The 19,817-nt window shown below is 44.3% G+C and overlaps 1 pseudogene; it reads left to right on the top strand.

Moving 5' to 3' along the window:
• LOC141726816 (protein patched homolog 1-like) overlaps positions 1-19,817 on the top strand; it is a 162,844-nt pseudogene that overhangs the window by 134,539 nt on the left and 8,488 nt on the right.

Genomic DNA, 19,817 nt, shown 5'->3' on the forward strand with positions numbered 1-19,817 from the left:
AGAAGAGCGGGCTACCATTGAAAAGAAGCTAGTAATCCCTTCCCATATATTGTAGTCATTAGTAAAAGAAGAACACCAAAAAGCACACGGAAGAATAGGTGTCCTATATACCTACTTGATTAAAAGAATCCTTGCTTAGAATTTATATGCCACTATTACTCAAGTTACCTGACAGTGTGATCTTTGCCTCCAGACTACCCCAAAAAATACCCTCAAGCCGAAACTCAGTCAGATTGGGAGAGATCATGAGCCTAGACAGCAGTAGCAAATAGACTTTTAAGAACTCCCAAGGAAAGGGGGGGTATCCATATGTACTGGTATTGACAGATACATTTTCAAAGTAGCCAGAAGCATTCCCCACCAGAACTGTCAAAGCTCTAGAAGTAACCAGAGTATTATTACAAGAAATAATACCACGCCTCAGAGTTCCAGCCACAATATCCTTGGATAGAGGATCACATTTCATTTCCAAAATAGTGCAACAGATTAGTAGCCACCTAGGCATAGATTAAGATCTTCACACTCCATACCACCCCCAATCAAGTGGCCAGGTAGAGAAAATTAATCATTTGATTAAGCAGCAGATTATAAGACTGAAGCAAGAAGTTATTCTACCCTTGCCCCAAGATCTTCCACTGGCACTATTGCAAATTCAAACGAAACCTCGAGCTAAACACAAGTTGAGTCCTTTTGAAATACTCTATAGAAGACCATATAGAACACAAAAGGCAATGTCCACCCACATTGGGGAGGTAACACTGGCCACCTACGTAGTGGCTTTAAGCAAACAGCTCAGAAAAATTGAGAAACACGTAGCTAGAACTCAGAGCAGAGAGTTAGATAAGCCAGAACATAACATACAGCCTAAAGATTATGTATATGTTGTCTCTTACAGAACAGCCTTAAAAACCACAGTAAGAAAGACCATTCCAAATGCTTCTCACCACCTTCACTGCAATCAAAACCAAAGAGGAAAATGCCTAGATCCAGCACTCTCGAGTGAAGAAGGCCCCAAAAGCCCCTTAAAGAGTGACACTAAGAGACAATGAACTGAGATTAAAACTTACTCGAGCAAAATGAGTATATTTCTGTCAAAAGTAGTTCATACTTTCACTTACAAAATTGTTTTGTATGTAATTATAACTGAAGTTTTAGAACTAGAAAGTACCTCTATCCAAAGAGATGCTGAATAGCCTTAGTCCCAAGCTTTTAATCAGTATTCTAGATCCATGAGAGAACTTTCTGAGATAAAAGATTTAAACCTATCCACTGTAGTAATCCACCAGAATCAAGTATATGAAGAACAAGAATAGCAAGAACAAGAACTGTGGACACTTCAAGAGATCAGAAGAGTAGAAATCAGAGTGCCAGGTAGTCAATGAGACGGCTTATGAGAGACCAGATGCAATTAGTGTCTCAACCTCTCGTAGTGTACACAAGCACCAGGAAGTTTGTGATAGCCTAAGTGAATCAGACTGTTGTTGTAATTTCACCTTGATACAGCCTGTAGAAGTGACTTGCCTTTAAGCTCGTGATGCTATTGGGCTCTCATTAAAATTTAAAATAGACAGTGCACTTTTTACAACAGCAAGACCTTATACAACCCACACTAGGACTCAAATAGTTCAGAGCCAACCCAAACTTGAACCTGAAGTGTATGAAATAGGCCCCTACGTAGTGAGAAATGTAGGTGAACAACAACTGTTGTTCAATCCAGAATAGTCTCTCAAACGTGTTGAGTTGCTAATGCAAATTAACATCTCAAAAATCCAACCAGCTTGCTTCTCTTTCCTAAGAACATCTTTTGAAGGCTAGGCAATGTAGTTACAAAAACAAGTATACCTCAAGAGCAGAATAAGAAAAAATCTAACTGAAATATTGAAGACAAGATTAAAAGTTTTAAATAGAATTGATTCAGAAATACTAATAAATAAACTGGCCACTGCAGCAAGTGGCCTAAAAAAATTGAAGCAGCCTTTACAGTAATCTCTATTAGCATTAAGAACTAGTGAGTAGCAGATTCCAAAAGTACTGCCAAAGTGGGAAAAGGCCAGGGATCAAGACCACAAGTTCATATTAGAAGCACTTAATACAGTTCAAGATAACGTGTCTTTAGCTTTCAGTTGTATACAAGCACAGTTATAGATGCAAGCAACAGCAGCTCTGATTATACAGGAAGAGAGTGAAAGTAATTTTCCAGCGTAAATTCAGAAAATTGTCTGAGATAATGTGATTGATTTTGAAAGAAAGTTTCAATCCTGGTGGACTATGATAAATTTCACCTATAATCTTGCTTCTAATGTAGCCACTGCCTTTGTGCTTACCATACGTAATGCCACTGTTTACGTTATCCACCCCATCATTGCACTAAGAGTAAACCATGAAAAAACAGTACTCTTCCCTTTAGAACATAAAGTGTGAGCACAAAAGGTGAATAAAAAAGTAGCAAACAGTAAACTTAGAATTCTGCATTGTAGTGAAACAATCAGGTTTGTCCAGGGCCCCGTGGAGAATCTAAATAATAGAATCCTGACACAGCAGCAAAGAAGCTTCCTGACACCAGGGACATCCGCCCTGTAACCTATCCCTATAGCCATGTAAGGCAATATCTTGTTAACCTTACTATTGGTCTCTTATGGTCCTTGTAACCTCTTGCCATTGGTCAGGATTGGAACCAGGCCAAGGGTATAAAAGTAGCATACTGTACCCCTACTAACTCGGAAGAAGAAGTGCCGAGACCCTTCACGGACCCCTCCAATAAAGTCATACACGTGGAACAGCCGGCGTCTTCTCCTTCTCCTCTCTCTACCATCTGCTGGAGCCTTAAGCCAAGGGAAGCTACCTAGCAAGAAAAGCTGAAATCATAAGAGCTGCCTAATCAATATAAGAGCTGAATATTCCCTGCTTGCTAGGGGCTGACCTGCAGCCTTGGTCTGAGCGAGCTGGCTTCTGGCACTCAGTCCCCTTGGGGGCTGAGCTCTGGAGCTGTAATAGCTTGCCTAGGATAAGACCAATTAAGGCTCATTTACTGCATTACTAGAGAACGAATGAGATTCATTTGTGAAAGAAATACTATTAATGCCCAAGATGTGTGTTTAGACACTGAACAGAGTATTTGCAACTTCGAAGTTCATCCAGTCACTGCCCAGAAAACTGTGCTCGCATATACTGGAAAAGGGTGTGTGTGCCTGAGAACTGCCTGTGCTGCTGTAAAAATTAAAAGCAACGTTATTTTGTGTAGTAGAAACCATTCTAATTTTTGTATTTGTAATTTTGCTAAAATTATCAATTGTGATTTTTCGTACTTAGCGCCAGTGACATCCCTTCAGTTAATTAAAACCAATTATACAATGTATCACAAACTATCACCTACCCCTATTGAAATAGACCTTACATTAGTAAAACAATTAATTAAGCACCAAGACCTTCTGAGGATCTTGAAGGAAATCCAAGAAAGCGGAAAGAAAACCTTAATTACTGTCTAACATGATAAGAAAAAAATAACCAGAATTCTACAGAGAATAAAACAAAATGTGGGTCATCACTGATGGGATGTGATCTTTGAGTAGTAACCAACTGCAAATAGAATCTTTAATAAGTTGTGGCATTCCATTGTAGTTTTGTTAATATTAGTTGGAATAAGTTTAAGATTATCAATTATATTGCTAATTTGGAATTAGAGAATACTACAGGGAGTAACTGTGTTAACCTGCTTATCAAACGTACATAGTAAAGCATTAAGAGACACTTATTGTCATAAAAGTTTGCATTAAGTAAAGGAATTTACTTATTTTCTAGAAAAGGGTGGAAATGAGACAGAATAAAAATTCTCCAGAGTAGAAATCCATTTCAATTTAAGTAAAATGTACATCTTTGAGTCTGTAGTTAAGAAAACATAGCTATGTAGCCTGACTGCAAAGCCTAAGCTCAGAGATACTGATTCAATAAAAGACAAAGATAAACAAGAAAGAGACAGAAAGTGATAGAGACAGACTGCTGTGAGAGCAGGTCAACCTGACCTAAGAATTCTTTCTGATAAAGAAAAACTAGTGGCAAATGTCATGCGAAATTCGTAAAAATGAATATGTATAAATCTATTGTGAAATTGTATGCATATGTATTGAAGAAAGAGATAAAAAGAGACCTGAAATTCCCAGAAGTACATGTCTTTTTTTGAGAAGAGCAATCTCCGCATGCGTCCAGCGCTGTAATAATAAACATTCCAGCTTTGCAACTTTCACAAAGTTGTAGAGTTTTTAGCTACCCCCGCAAAACACTTCCCTACATATTCCTACTCGGGATTTCTAATCGGGGCCACTGAGGAATGCGCATTGTCAGATACCCCTTGGCTCACCTGGAAACTCCATGACCCGATCTGGATTGAACAGTGGCCCCTCTCTAAAGCCAAACTGCCCGCACTACAAGCCCTTGTGGAAGAACAGCTCGCCAAAGGCCACATCGTAGAGACCACCAGCCCTTGGAACTCCCCAGTCTTCGTACTGCAAAAGCCTGGAAAGATAGGTGGAGGCTCCTCCACGACCTTTTCAAAATCAATGAGGTCATTGAGGACATGGGCCCCCTTCAGCCTGTCCTGCCCTCACCATCGATGATGCCTAGAGACTGGACACTTGCTATCATAGATATTAAGGACTGTTTCTTCAGCCTCCACTGCAGCCCCAGGATGCTCCATGGTTTGCTTTCTCCATTCCCTCTCTTAAAAGAGAGGCCCCACTCAAAAGATATCATTGATGTTTTCTTCCCCAAGGACTAAAAAATAGTCCCACTATATGCCAGTGGTACATTGCTCACATCCTGTCTCCTGTTCGGAACCTATTTCCAGATGCTATCATCCACCACTATATGGATGATATCCTGGTTTGTGCATCAGAAAAAGCTTACTCAAAGCAGTTAAAAAGACCATCGAAACCATAGAAAAGTCAGGATTTGAGATCCATGAGGACAAATTACAGTACACCAATCCATGGACTTACCTTGCAGTCCAGATCCGGGAAAGGACCATTGTACCCCAGAAGCTTGCCATCCGAGACCACCCAAAAACCCTGAGAGACTTACACGGCCTGTGCGGATCCATCAACTGGGTACATCCACTGCTAGGAATTACAACAGAGGACCTTGCTCCCCTGTTCAGTCTTCTTTGTGGCAACAGAGACCTGGACTCTCCACACACGCTCACAACAGAAGCCCGAGATGCCATCACCAAGGTCCAAGAAGCCCTGTCTTCACCCAAAGCCCATTGCTTTGAGCCCAGCCCGCCTTTCCAGTTTGTCATTCTGGGAAAAGCACCTCGGTTCTATGGACTGATTTTCCAATGGGACACTAAGCTTCGATACCCTTTCCTGATACTGGAATGGATTTTTACAAACAACCAGCCTTCAAAGACAATAACCACCTTCCAAGAAATCATGGCAAATCTAATAAAAATGGCCAGAACTCGCCTCTGCTCTCTTGTAGGGTGTGAGTTCACATGCATATACTTGCCACTTACCACTGGGGACCTGGAGCATTTGCTCCAGACCAATGAAAATCTCCAGTTTTCCCTAGATAGCTATATAGGCCAAATTTCAGTTAATATCCCAAAACACGAACTTTTTAATAGCGATGGAACCTTTCATCTGACCCCAAAATTAGTCCAAAGTAAATGTCGTGGGGTGACAGCCTTTATCCCAATATCGTGTGTTATGTCTGGCAGCTGTGCCTTTTCCCCCACCCCCCCCCCCCCCGGCAGTCTGGCTGTGGCGGGATGGGGAAGAGAGGAGGAGGGGGGGGGGGGGGTGTGACCAGGCACTTTTGGCTTTTGGCTTTTGCTGCTTGGCTTTGCTAGCTGCTTGCTTGCTTGCTTGCTTGCTTTTTGCTTTTGCGCTGTTTTTTTTTTTTTCTCTTTTTCTTTTGTTCTCTCTCTCTCTTTCTTACCCTCCCCTGAAGATACTGGACCGGCTCCGGATTCTGACCTGCGAGCTCCAGGACACCCGAAGCCTGCTAGAGAAGATTCGGCGCCCTCCACAACACAGTCTGGTCCCTTTTCTTTTCTTGTGTTGGGGAGTGTTCTTTTGTTACTTGTAAATAAATAGGTTTTGTTTTCCACTTTGCTCCTCCGAGAAATTCCTTCCCGAACCCGGTGTTGGGGGAGGGGTGGTTGGAGGTTTGTTTTGTTCTGGGGGGCTCCCTCTTGGAGATTTCCCCTAATTTGTCCTAAACCAGGACAATAAATTTTTGGTGCGTTGGCCGGGAAACCGGAGGCCATAAACAGTGGAAAAAAAAACCTATAACAATAATATTTTGGTTTTGGTTGTTTTGTGGGCATATTGGTGATTCATAATGTCATTTGGAGTGGAAGCTTGCCGGTTTTTCTGGTCCCTAGGGGCTTTTGAAGTTTTAATACCTTTGTGGTCCCTAGGGTTATTTCCTTACCCCAAAATAGCTCTGATGTTGTCCCTAATAAGTAGCTTTTGTAAGCGGGGGGCACTAACCAGAATAATCATTGTGCTGGCCTTATGTGTGATGATGTGTCGGATAACAGTGCTGGACTTTATTTCAGGAATGTATGGATTGTTGTCATGGCTGTGTACTCAGTTTGTTTGGGGAGAAGAAGAGGAAGGGGCTTTTCAGCCTTTGTCTTCCTTCTTCTCCTACAAATTGTTGACATCTCTATTAGAAAATACTGACTTTCCCCTGAGTTTGAAAGAAACCATCTTTCTGGCATTTAATTTATTAAGCCTTGTCTATACTGTCTGGAGTGTATATAAAATGAAAGCTGAGATTTCTAGAGAGGTTAGAGAGACTCCTGATTCAGGAGTAAAACAAAGCAGGAAAAATCTTGACTGGAGTGGGAGATGGGAAGATATGGGCCAGACTTTAAAGGAATTTTCTGATCCTATAGACTGGGACTTTCCATCTGATCAAATTCAGAATCCAGTCGAGGTGGCAAAGTATTTGAGGGAGAAGTGCCATGGTAATACTAAGGAAGAAAGGATTACTGCAGTGAGCTGGGCCTTGGCGTTTGTTTACCGTACTCTGCTAGATACTGTGGAGCAGCAGATAGCAGAAAGGGAACAGGGAGATAAGTTAGTTACTATCCCAGTGACCCAGGCTGCAGCTAACATCCCAGGCTCCAGGCTAGCAGCTGAATCAGACAATAGGCCCCAAACCATGGCTGTTGCAGCTAATACAAGAGGTGGAAAGTGTAAAGGCAAGACCGATCGGAAGGTGGAGGATGATGACGATGATGCAGAAGAAGGACCCTCACCAAAATCAGAGGCCACATCAAGGGGCACAGAATCTGGAGCCAATATTGACTCCTTTTCTCTGAAGGACCTCAGAGGCCTAAGAAAGGATTACAGCCGACAACCTGACGAATCTATTATTAGTTGGTTAGTCCGCCTTTGGGATGCTGCAGGGGAGGTTACGATTTTGGATGGTACTGAAGTGAGGCATTTGGGATCCCTGTCACATGATCCTGCCATCGATCAAGGTGTGATGAGGGGGGCTAACCCTCACAGCCTCTGGGAACGGGTCCTAAGAAGCGTAGCAGAACGGTACCTGTGTACGGATGATCTCTATATGCAGCAGACACGGTGGAAGACCATAGAACAGGGGATCCAACGCCTGAGAGAGATGGCGGTCGCAGAGCTTGTTTTCTCAGATGACACAACAACTAGGAATCCGGACCTGGTACCATGCACTCCGATAATGTGGAGGAAACTTGTGCGACTTGGGCCACCTGAATACGCTTCTGCCCTAGCAATAATGAAGCGAGATGATACATATGAGACTGTGCTCGATATGGCAAAGAAGCTTCGAGCGTACGCAGATGCTGTGCATGGCCCAACTCATGCCAGAATTGCAGCAGTGGAAACCCGACTGCAGAAACTAGAAGACAAAATAGAGGAGAATCATAAGAAACTCCGGGAAGAGATTAAGGAGGACCTTATTGAAATCTCAGCCGTACAAATTAGAAGCCCTGGTGTCCAACGCCGGCGCTCCTTTGATGGGGAGAGAAGGTACATCCCACGGGCTGAGTTATGGTTTTTCCTGCGTGAGGCTGGAGAAGACATGAGAAGATGGGATGGAAAACCCACCGCTGCTTTGGCACAACGGGTGCGTGATTTGAAGAGAAGAGAAAGTATAACCAAAAAGATAGCAGCTCCGGTCGCTCGTAGCCGAGATGTTAAGTATGACGATGACGATGACATGTCCGATCCCCTTGAAGGAACTTCCAAGGCATATGCCCAAGGAAAGAAGGACAATCTGGCTTAGAGGGGCCCTGCCTCCAGCCAGGAAGAGGCACGGGAGAACCGGGTTTTTTGGAAGGTGTGGATCAGATGGCCTGGCACATCAGAGCCACAAGACTATGAAGCATTGGTTGACACTGGATCACAATGTACCTTAATGCCATCGGAACACGTGGGGACAGAACCTGTTTCCATTGCTGGAGTGACGGGGGGATCACAACAGTTGACGTTGTTGGAAGCTGAGGTGAGCTTGACTGGGAAGGAGTGGCAGGAACATCCAATTGTGACTGGTCCAGAGGCTCCGTGTATTTTGGGCATAGACTTTCTCCGGAATGGCTATTACAAAGATCCTAAGGGATTCAGGTGGGCTTTTGGAATAGCTGCAGTTGAGATAGAGGGTATTAAACAATTGAATACCTTGCCTGGACTATCAGAGGACCCATCTGCAGTAGGACTTTTGAAGGTAGAGGAGCAGCGAGTGCCAGTTGCCACCTCAACAGTGCACCGCAGGCAGTACCGGACGAATCGAGATGCTGTGATCCCCATCCACAAGATGATTCGAGAGCTGGAGAGCCAAGGGGTGGTCAGTAAAACCCACTCACCCTTTAACAGCCCTATCTGGCCCGTGCGAAAATCTGACGGAGAGTGGAGATTGACTGTGGACTATCGTGCCTTGAATGAAGTGACTCCACCACTGAGTGCGGCTGTACCGGACATACTGGAACTGCAGTACGAGCTGGAGTCCAAGGCAGCAAAGTGGTACGCGACCATTGATATAGCTAACGCGTTTTTCTCCATCTCTCTGGCAGTAGAATGCAGGCCTCAGTTTGCTTTTACATGGAGGGGAGTGCAGTACACCTGGAACCGATTGCCCCAGGGGTGGAAACACAGTCCTACCATCTGTCATGGACTGATCCAGGCTGCACTAGAAGAGGGTGAGGCTCCAGAACATTTACAATATATTGACGATATCATTGTTTGGGGGAACACGGCAATAGAAGTGTTTGAGAAAGGAGAGAAGATAATTCATATTCTCCTGGACGCCGGATTTGCCATTAAGAAGAGCAAAGTCAAGGGACCTGCCCGAGAAATTCAGTTCTTGGGGGTGAAGTGGCAAGATGGACGGCGTCAGATTCCTGCGGATGTTATTAACAAAATCACTGCTATGTCCCCACCAACTGATAAGAAGGAGACACAGGCTTTCTTAGGTGCTATAGGTTTCTGGAGGATGCACATCCCTGAGTATAGTCAGATTGTGAGACCCCTTTATCTGGTTACCCGCAAGAAGAACGACTTCCATTGGGGCCCTGAACAGCAGCAAGCTTTTGTCCAGATCAAGCAGGAGATCGCTCATGCTGTAGCCCTTGGTCCAGTCAGGACAGGACCAGATGTGAAGAATGTGCTCTACTCTGCAGCCGGGAGCCATGGTCTGTCCTGGAGCCTTTGGCAAAAGCTACCTGGCGAGACCCGAGGCCGACCATTGGGATTTTGGAGTCGGAGCTACAGGGGGTCTGAAGATAACTATACTCCAACAGAAAAGGAAATCTTGGCCGCCTATGAAGGAGTCCAAGCCGCCTCAGAGGTGATTGGTACAGAGGCACAACTCCTTCTGGCACCCCGACTACCGGTGCTGGGATGGATGTTCAGAGGAAAGGTTCCCTCTACCCACCATGCCACCAGTGCTACTTGGAGTAAGTGGATTGCCCTCATTACGCAGCGCGCTCGGATTGGGAAGTTAAATCGCCCTGGGATTCTAGAAATAATTACAAATTGGCCCGAAGGTGAAAGCTTTAGTGTCGCAGATGAGGAGCAAGAGCCAGTGACCCGGGTTGAGGAAGCTCCGCCATACAATCAGTTGCCAGTAGAAGAAACACGTTACGCCCTATTCACTGATGGTTCTTGTCGTGTCATAGGGATGAAACGGAGGTGGAAAGCAGCTGTATGGAGTCCCACTCGACGGGTTGCAGAGGCTACTGAAGGAGAGGGTGAATCCAGTCAATTTGCTGAAATCAAAGCTATTCAACTGGCCCTAGGTATTGCAGAGAGAGAGAGGTGGCCAAGGCTCTATTTGTATACCGATTCTTGGATGGCAGCCAACGCTCTATGGGGATGGCTGAAGAGATGGAAAGAGGCCAACTGGCAGCGCAGAGGAAAACCAATTTGGGCTGCGGAAGAGTGGAAGGATATTGCTACTCGGTTAGAGAAGTTACCTGTGAAGGTTCGCCATGTAGATGCCCATGTCCCCAGAAGTAGAGCTAATGAAGAGCAGCAAAACAACCAGCAAGTACATCAGGCTGCAAAGATAGGGGAGTTGAAGATAGATCTTGACTGGGAGCATAAGGGAGAGTTATTCTTAGCACGATGGGCCCACGATGCCTCAGGCCACCAGGGTAGAGATGCCACCTATAAGTGGGCACGAGACCGAGGGGTGGATCTAACCATGGACAGTATCTCTCAGGTTATTCGTGACTGTGAGACGTGCGCTGCCATTAAGCAGGCCAAGCGACTGAAGCCCCTCTGGTATGGGGGGCGGTGGTCTAAGTACAAATACGGGGAGGCCTGGCAGATTGATTACATCACACTGCCCCAGACACGCCAGGGCAAGCGCTATGTACTAACCATGGTAGAAGCCACCACAGGATGGTTGGAAACCTACCCTGTGTCCCATGCTACAGCCCGTAACACTATCTTGGGCCTTGAGAAGCAGGTCCTTTGGAGGCACGGTACTCCCGAAAGAATTGAGTCGGATAATGGAACTCATTTTAAAAACAATCTTATTAATACTTGGGCTAGGGAACATGGCATCGAGTGGGTATACCATATCCCCTATCATGCACCAGCTGCAGGGAAGGTGGAAAGGTACAATGGATTGTTAAAAACCACCTTAAAGGCATTGGGAGGGGGGTCTTTTAAAAACTGGGAGCAGCATTTGGCAAAGGCTACCTGGTTAGTTAACACTCGAGGTTCCACCAACCGAGCGGGTCCTGCTCAGTCTGAGCTCCTTAATATAGTAGATGGGGATAAAGCCCCAGTGGCCCATGTCAGAGGTTTGTTGGGAAAGACAGTATGGATCAACCCTGCCTCGAGTACAGACAAACCCATCCGTGGGATTGTCTTTGCTCAAGGACCAGGTAATACATGGTGGATAATGCAGAAAGATGGAACAACACGGTGTGTACCTCAGGGAGACCTGATTGTGGGATGAGACTCATATATGACTGTCATTGTTTGTTGAATGTGAGACAGAAGGAAACTGTAAGTGTCAAAGGTTTGAGCAAGTAAGATGAGAGGAATGCGTAAGTGTCAAAAGGTGTGAGTAAGTGAAATGAATGTTTTTTATTGTATGTTCACGATATGGGATAAGGGGTGGAGTGTCGTGGGGTGACAGCCTTTATCCCAATATCGTGTGTTATGTCTGGCAGCTGTGCCTTTTCCCCCACCCCCCCCCCCCCCGGCAGTCTGGCTGTGGCGGGATGGGGAAGAGAGGAGGGGGGGGGGGGGGGTGTGACCAGGCACTTTTGGCTTTTGGCTTTTGCTGCTTGGCTTTGCTAGCTGCTTGCTTGCTTGCTTGCTTGCTTGCTTTTTGCTTTTGAGCTGTTTTTTTTTTTTTCTCTTTTTCTTTTGTTCTCTCTCTCTCTTTCTTACCCTCCCCTGAAGATACTGGACCGGCTCCGGATTCTGACCTGCGAGCTCCAGGACACCCGAAGCCTGCTAGAGAAGATTCGGCGCCCTCCACAACACAGTCTGGTCCCTTTTCTTTTCTTGTGTTGGGGAGTGTTCTTTTGTTACTTGTAAATAAATAGGTTTTGTTTTCCACTTTGCTCCTCCGAGAAATTCCTTCCCGAACCCGGTGTTGGGGGAGGGGTGGTTGGAGGTTTGTTTTGTTCTGGGGGGCTCCCTCTTGGAGATTTCCCCTAATTTGTCCTAAACCAGGACAGTAAAACACCTCTCAAAGCTCTAACCATCTTTACAGATGGCTCAGGGTCATCCCACAAGTCTGTAATGACATGGAAAGACCCTCAGACCCAACAATGGGAATCTGACATCCAACTAGTGGAGGGATCTCCACAGATTGCAGCGTTAGCAGCTGTTGTCAGAGTCTTTGAGAAATTCAAAGACAAACCCCTTAATCTGGTCACAGATTCAGCTTATGTTGCTGGTATAGCTATGAGAGCAGAACATGCCCTTCTCAAAGAAGTTTCCATTCCAAAATTGTACCAACTGGTTTCTAAATTAATACCCTTAATCTCCCACAGAAAGTAACCTTACCATATAATGCATGTGAGGTCACACCCTGACCTCCCAGGTGTCATCACAGAAGAGAACAGGAAAGTGGATGCATTAGCCATGGCAGTAGAAACTGCCAATGTCCCTAACATCTTTGTACAGGCAAAGTTATTAAGCACATTTTTTCATCAAAACGTACCTGCCCTTATCAGAATGTTCAAGCTTTCAAAAGATCAGGCAAAAGCTATTGTTGCTACATGTCCGAACTGTCAAAACTACCAGATGCCATCTGTGGGGACGCGAGTCAATCCCCAAGGTCTGAACAGCTGCCAGCTGTGGCAGACAGATGTGACACACTTCACACTGTTTGGAAGGTCAAAATACGTGCATGCATCAGTCAACACGTTTTCAGGAGCAATATTTGCATCAGCACATCCAGGAAAAACTACATAGCACACAATAACACACTTCCTCCTCACCTTCGCTACCCTGGGAGTACCAAAAGAGATCAAAGCAGATAATGGACCTGCCTATACCTCCTGTAAGTTAAAAGAGTTCTTCAGTGAATGGGGAATAGAACACAAGACAGGCATACCTGCAAACCCCACAGGACAATCCATTGTGGAAAGGACACATCAAACCCTCAAAAAAGTCCTCAATCAACAGAGCAGAGACACAAGAATCAAATCTCCAGTTGAAAGACTTTGCAAGGCTCTCTATGTCATGAACTTCCTAAATTGAACAACATCAGAGCCTGACCCCCTAATACTTCACCACTTTGCAAATAGTACCCGAGCATAGCTCACTGAGAAACCATCTGTGCTAGTGAAGGACCTAGAAACACACCAAATTTCTGGGACTTTGCAGTTGATTACTTGGGGAAGAGGGTATGTGTGTGTTCTACTACCATCTGGTCCAAGATGGTACCCAGGAAAAAGCATAAAACCTTACCTAGGTACTGCAAACACCACTCCCACAAACAGTGACAAGAATTCCCCTGAGCCAAACACAAGACCTCCTCAAAACCAAACCACTTCTGCCTGGAGACGAAGACATAGCTGAATACCCACACGTGGAAGAACAGACTGTCCCATCACGCGACAGCAGACAAAATAGAAAGCTGAACAACATTCTGCTGCATCAAGCCATAAGCCAGACATAGCCTGAACACCAAATTGTTCTCTGAATTATATGTTGTTATCCTTTTTACTCTAAAAAACCGTGTTATTCCCTTTTCTTAACTCTTACCAAAACCCCCTAACCTTATACCCACTCCCCCTCCCTTAGCTTAGAAGAAAAAAAAAGGAGGGGGAGGGAGGGAAAGGAATGGAGGAAAGAAACAAGGGAGAAAACCCTCCCCTCCCATCATAAAGATAACAAATCTTCCTTATATTCCCTATAAGAAGCCCTAATCCTGCCCAAAGATGAAAAATATCTCCATTGGTGCTGTCCTCACTGCTGCCTGGATGTTCCTCACCATACCTCATGCCTCCGGCTGGATTTGTCCACAGCCTAGCCATAATGTTTTGGTAACCCTAGCAAAGACATTAAAACAGGATAACATGTGCTTATCTATGGGAAGCATTGCTAACCCACTTTCTACATGTCTAGTAGGAATTCCCTTTGTAGCCAATGATTGGCCTGTCTATAATTCAGAGCTCCTATGCACCACAAGAAAGAGACCCAACCTGGTAGATACTTGGGATGAGTGGACAAAAATGCTGCCCAATGCTCTAGAGCAACCCCAAGAATTGGACCTGTTGGGGTCCTCCAAGGCCACATACTGTGTCAAATTTTACTTTAGAAGTCCGAAAAATAATTGGCCAGTAATTGACCAGACCATAAACACATACCGAAAAGACATATCACCCATTAGCAAAGCTTATAACGATCCCGCCTGGTGCAATTACACTGCTCGTGTGATCTCTGTGTCCTCTCTCCACCCCAAAGTATTACCCAAAGGAACGTTTCCCATCTGTGGTGACAGAGTTTGGGCTGGGATGCCCTCCTGACTCCAGGGAGGTCCCTGTACCCTTGGAAAACTTTCTACCCTCACGCCAAATATCACCTTGCTACATAATTGGAAAAAACAAAGTGAATTAAAAGGCCAAAAAAGATCCTACACGGAATTTGATGAAAATTGCTATCCCAAATTATATGATTGGAACAAGCCCAAAAAGATTGCTGTCTCTCTGTTCTTACCATGGGTAGCTGCAGCCAAACCCTTGGTGAAATAAATCACCTCAGGTGCTGGCTCAGTAAGCAAGCCAACGCTACACCTGCTGCCCTGAGTGATCTCTTAAAGGAAGAAGAAACCACAAGACATGCTTCACTCCAAAATCGAGGAGCGATTGACTTCCTGCTGTTTGCCCACAGACACGGCTGCCAAGACTTGGAAGGGATGTGCTGCTTTAATCTCTCTTCATGCTCAGAATCCATCCATGCAAACACCCAGAAACTGAAGGAACTTGTGAAGGACTTGAAAGTAGAAAACACCCTTGACTGGGTCAATGACTTTTCAGTAAATGGGGATTAACAGGATGGGTTGCATCTTTGATTAGGGGAATGTTGTGGATTTTCCTTGTAATTGTCATTGGGTTAGCTATGTTCTCATGCCTTGTTCATTGTTTCAAAAGAACTATGGGGAACACCTTTTTTCTAAAAACAGAAAGTGGAGTTGTAGCAGGCCCAGAGCCTGCAAGACTTCCCTGGCGTGCAGAAGCCTAAGATAGGAAATGCCAATTCATGGTGACTGGACTCGAAGCCCCTCTCTTGTGCCTTTGGACCCTTGCTTATTTCTCTGTAAGACTATAGGTCACTTTCCTTTAACCCTTGATAGTGGACAATTTCTGAAACCACTGTACCCTGTATAAAGAGCTGCTTTTGCCCAGCTCAGGCAGAAGAGTTGTCACTGGGAACCTTCGCAGACGAATCAGTAAAGACGCTCCTGTGGAACCCCACACAGACTTCTCCTCTCTTTCCCTGTGTCTGCCTGCCTAGGCACCTAGCAAGCTTAAGAGTTGAAATCACAATGAGTTGATAATCACTAAAGAGCTGATATCACTTAAGCTTGCTAAGGTGGCCTGCGGCTATGAACTGCTTGGGAGCTCGGATAGTCAGTTCCGAACAGGACTGCGCTATCTGCACCCATGCAGCCTGCTGGGGACACTCTGAACCCCAGTAAAAGGCCGCAATAAGCCCCTTCAAAGACTTGTTTCCAAAATTTGCCCTAAACCGGAACAAATACACAAGGCAAGGCAAGTGAGATTTAGGGAAGGCAATGACAGTCATATGACGAACAGGCAAGACAAGGCATGTAATGGAAAAAAGGAGTAGGGAGGAAAAGGTGGGGGATGCATGCGTAAGGCAGTAAAAGGCAATGGAGTGGTATGAAGGGCAAAGAAAGGACATGGAGGAGTCAGTAAGGCAATGAAAGTTGTGGAGAAGGAAAAGCAACACACAAGAAAGGAGAGATAGGCATGGCAAGCCCCGGAAGAAAGCAGTATACAGATCATGGCAGAGGATGGGTATGCAATGTAATGCAAAGCAAGGGAGGTGAAAGAAATGAGGGACTTGTCTTTGTAAACAAACTGGGGGTCTGCTGGTAAATAAAGCTAGATACTGAAAGATAAGAAAAACAGTGGTGATAGTGGAACCCTGGAAAAAGTTAAAGATAGAATCTAAAAATGTTAGGCTTTGTGCTTTCCCAGATCAACTGCACCTGCGTAAGCAGTATGATAAATTATATAATTGTTAGATGTGATGATTGTTTAGTAATTAAATGTAGTTATTATATAACCATAAGAAGAGTAGTGAGAACCTATGTTGGAAATTCAGAGTAGGGTTAAATTTATGTATACAATAGAACAATAAAAGTTTAATAATTAACATGAAAGTTTCGGATGTATGGTCGGAATCAGATTTGGGTTGAATATACCCCGATTTCCAGAGCTCTTAATAAAAAGCACCGCATATAGTCCCCATGATTATGTGTTTTTGAACGCTAACATTTTGGTGACCCGCAGATGGGACCCTTGTGAGTGCTGCTGAGCGAGTTCGCGACTCGATCACACTCCAGCCGGCACCGAGGGATTCTCAGGGAGCCCATTGCCCACGACGGCTTCCGCCGCTCACAAACGTCCCCGGGAGAAAGGTAAGGTGCTTTTTACTTTGGTTTGGGTGCCTGCCAAATAAGACTCAGCGAAAGCTACGCTTGGTTGGGCTAAGGGAATTCCTGTTGGTACAGGAACGCGAAAGAGTGCGGGTTCGGCATTTGTGGTATTTTTGAAATGGAGAAACTTAAAGGGATTTTGGGCAGTAACGCCCCTATCCTGCAAAATTCTCCTTTGGGGTACTTATTAGCACATTGGAAACAAGGTAACTTTGGGGAAGAATTACGTAAAACTAAGTTGATTGATTATTGTAATTCATGGTGGCCAGAATATGCCTTGGAGAACGGTGAAAAATGGCCAAAATACGGTACTCTGCAATATAACACTATTTTGCGGTTAATGTTGTTTTGTAAACAAGAAGGAAAATGGGATGAAGTCCCATATGTTGATCTGTTTTTCTATTTACAGGGAAAGCCAGAATGGCAGGATGAATGTGGATTATTAGTGGTTAAAACATCTGCAAAGTGTGGGGTTTGTGAGGAACGTTGTTTAGAACACTTGGCGTTAAGAGAAAGCTTGAGTAGGGAAAATTATACAGATATTGATTTACAAGTAGCTCCAATAGGAACAAGAGAACCTAACCCTATCCCACATGTTTCATCTGTCCCTATCCCACTACCTGCTCCTCACCCACCTAATCCTGAACCTGTCTCGTCCAGTACACCTTTCCCTCTTTATCCTCCTCTCCCATCATCACCTGATGCCTCTTCCTCGGAAGATGAGCAAAATTTAACTGTGATAGAAAGGAGAAAGAGGTATGCGAGTGAAAAAGATAGCAATGGTAATGAATCAGTGACCCCAATAGCCCATAGAACCCGGAGTTGGTCAAATCTTGCTCCAGCTGTGCATAGAAAAGGCATAAGCCAACAAAAATGGACTTTGATTGCCCCCTTGCGACAAGGTGTCGGAGTGGAAGGGCCAGTATTTGTAAAAGTGCCTTTTTTCCCAGCAGACTTAGTCATTTGGAAACAGTCAGCCGGAACTTAGAGAGAAAATCCTGATAAAGTGGCACGTGTAGTAAAAATGGTTATAAAAACTCAAAATCCTGGCTGGGATGACATACAAGTAATATTAGATACTCTGATGGATTCTACTGAAAAAGAAATGGCACTTAAGGCAGCCAAAGGGAGGGCAAGAGAAGATATTAAAAATGGACTAGCAACAGGGAGTTTAGATGTGAATTTCCCAATTGAGGATCCAAATTGGGACCCTAATTTATTGTGCGATATGAGGAAATTACGGAAATATCAAGAGTGGATCCAAATAGGAGTTCAGAAAGCTGTGCCTAGAACTATAAATTGGTCCAAACTATATGAGGTTCGACAGGAAAAGAAGGAATCTCCCACTGCGTTTTTGGAGAGGCTTAAGGAGGTAGCAAGGAAATATACAGACCTCCAAATGGATACAGAGCAAGCAAAGGTTCAGCTCGCTCTCATATTCTTGGGCCAATCACAGGATGACATTCATAGAAAATTGCAAAAATTAGAAGGGGAAGAATTAAGGAATTTGGATAAGTTACTTGAGGTTGCTTGGAAGGTATATAACAATCGGGAAAAAGAAGCTAGTAAAAGGCAGCAGCAGAATCTTTTGGCAGTAATACAGGGGAAAGGGAACCCAAATTTCAGGGGGCGTAACAGGAATGGTCGGGGTAGGAGACCAGTTACCCAGGGGTTAAACCCGAATCAATGTGCGTATTGTAAGCAGGAGGGACATTGGAAGCAAAATTGTCCAAGTTTGAATAACCAGTTTGACCAGGGCAATCAGTTCCAGCAGGCTACCAAGGAGATGGTCCTGGGAGAGTATACCAGCTGACTAGACGTAGAACCGGTAGAACAAGTTAAGGAACCTGTTATAAATATAAAGTTAGGGCATAAAGAGGTGAGATTTCTAATAGATATGGGAGTTACTTTTTCTGTATTGAATGATTTGCAAGGACAAATTGGGGACAAGGAAACGACAATAGTCGGCGCTACAGGGAAAGAGGAAAAACGGCTTTTCCTGCAACCCCTAGATTTGTGTTTTGGAAACAAGGTTATAACACAGGAATTTCTATATGTACCTGAGTGTCCAATTCCGCTTTTAGGGAGAGATTTGCTAGCAAAACTTGATGCGGTAATAACCTTTGAAAATGGAGAGCTTATAATGAAAATACCTGAATCAAAGATATTAATGATCAAAGAAAAACCTGTCCCCTCTGTCCCTAGGGAGGTAGAAAATGCAGTGATTCCCTCTGTATGGGAGACAGATACACCAGGGAAATCTAAATTGGCACAACAAGTGCATGTAGAGTTAAAAGAAGGGTCAAGGGCTGTACAAGTCAAAAAATATCCCATAAAACCAGAAGCACGGCAAGGAATAGTAAAGATTATTGAGAAATTCTTGAAATACCGGATTTTAGAAGAATGTGAATCAGAATTTAATACACCAATATTTACAGTAAAGAAGCCAAATGGTGAATATAGATTGGTGCAGGATTTGAGAGCAATAAATAAAATAACAAAGGACATTTATCCAGTGGTAACAAATCCTTATACATTGCTAACATCCGTAAAGGAGATATATAAATGGTTTACAGTAATTGATTTAAAAGATGCCTTTTTCTGCATCCCCCTTGACAAAGAAAGTAGGAAACTGTATGCCTGTGAGTGGGAAAATCCAGAGAACGGAAGAAAGACCCAGCTCACCTGGACACGATTACCACAAGGATACAAGAACAGTCCGACCCTATTCGGAAACCAACTGGCAAAGGAACTGGAGATTTGGACCGAAAATGGGCAAGTACCAAGAGACCAATACTTATTGTTGCAGTATGTTGATGATATACTAACAGCTACAGAAGAAAAAGCAACCTGTATAAAAGTAACCATTGAGATTTTGAATTCACTGGGAATGGGAGGCTATAAAGTATCCAGAGGAAAGGCACAAATCACACAACAGACTGTAATTTACCTGGGATGTGAAATTTCACAAGGGCAACGAAAACTAGGTACTAACCATATCCAAGCTATTTGTGCTATTCCAGAGCCCCAGAATTTACATGAGCTGCGAGTCTTCCTTGGGATGGCAGGATGGTGTCGCTTGTGGATCATGGATTATGGACTGATTGCGAAACCCCTGTATGAAGCTCAGAAGATGCAGCCATTCACCTGGGGCAAACCACAGAAAGAAG

The sequence above is a fragment of the Zonotrichia albicollis genome, chromosome W, assembly GCF_047830755.1.
Source record: "Zonotrichia albicollis isolate bZonAlb1 chromosome W, bZonAlb1.hap1, whole genome shotgun sequence".
NCBI classification, from domain to species: domain Eukaryota; kingdom Metazoa; phylum Chordata; class Aves; order Passeriformes; family Passerellidae; genus Zonotrichia; species Zonotrichia albicollis.